The sequence below is a fragment of the Triticum aestivum genome, chromosome 7B (genome assembly GCF_018294505.1).
Source record: "Triticum aestivum cultivar Chinese Spring chromosome 7B, IWGSC CS RefSeq v2.1, whole genome shotgun sequence".
Classification (NCBI taxonomy): domain Eukaryota; kingdom Viridiplantae; phylum Streptophyta; class Magnoliopsida; order Poales; family Poaceae; genus Triticum; species Triticum aestivum.
In genome coordinates, this window is record NC_057813.1 from 678,287,605 (window position 1) to 678,288,623 (window position 1,019).

Genomic DNA, 1,019 nt, shown 5'->3' on the forward strand with positions numbered 1-1,019 from the left:
AGAGAGAGAGAGCAGAGAGAGAGAGCAGAGAGAGAGCAGAGAGAGAGAGAGAGAGAGAGCAGAGAGAGAGAGAGAGAGAATTTTTTAACTAGTTAATTAACAAAAAAAACGGTAAAATTTGATAATTAACAAAAACGGTAAATAACTTAGTTTAACAAAAACGGCACCATCGAGGTTGTCGACAGTGCAACCGGCAGGCCGCTGGAGCCCCGCAAGAACGCCACCAAGTTTGTCAGCCAATGCGGAGCCATTGTTAGAGACAACGTCTCGATCACTGTCCAGGAGTGGAATGAGCCAAAGAAGGCACGAAATGATGGTTTCACTTTTGTCGATAAGAGAACAAAAAAAGATTGCTTCAAGAAGCTTATGGAACATTTCGTTCTACCTCCGGAATACAACAAATTCGATGAGGAGGGTAACAAGATTGAGGAAAACAAGGAGAGGAGGAGGCTAGTCAAACAGTTCGCTCTTCATAAGATGGCCGACGCATTCCGGAAATTCAAGCAAAATCTAGCCCATGACTTTGTCAAGCAGAACAAGACTCCGGGTTTCAAAGGACAATATGAGAAACTGAAACATGATTGGCCAGAATTTGTGAAGCAAAAGAAATCGGAGCAGTTCATTCAAATATCGAAAAAAATAAGGAAAATGCGGCTAAGAAGGAGTACAATCATGTTATGGGGCCAGGAGGGTATCGCATTTGGGTGCCTAGGTTGGAGAAGATGGAGAACGAGCTGAGGGCGCGAGGAATCCGTCCAGGTACGGAGGGATGGGACCCAAGGGCCAAAAGCTGGTGGTACGGGCATGGGGGAACGCTGAACCCGGAGACAGGGGAGTGTGTTTACCGGGGCAAATTAATTAAACCCACCCAAGCCCTTATTAACGCAATGAGGGATGCTCAACAGGGGAAGATCAAGTTCAACAGAGAGAACGACGCGCTGACAAAAGCCCTCGGGAATCCTGAACACGGAGGACGTGTACGAGGCATGGGGCACATTCCGTGGAAAATAGGGTTCCCC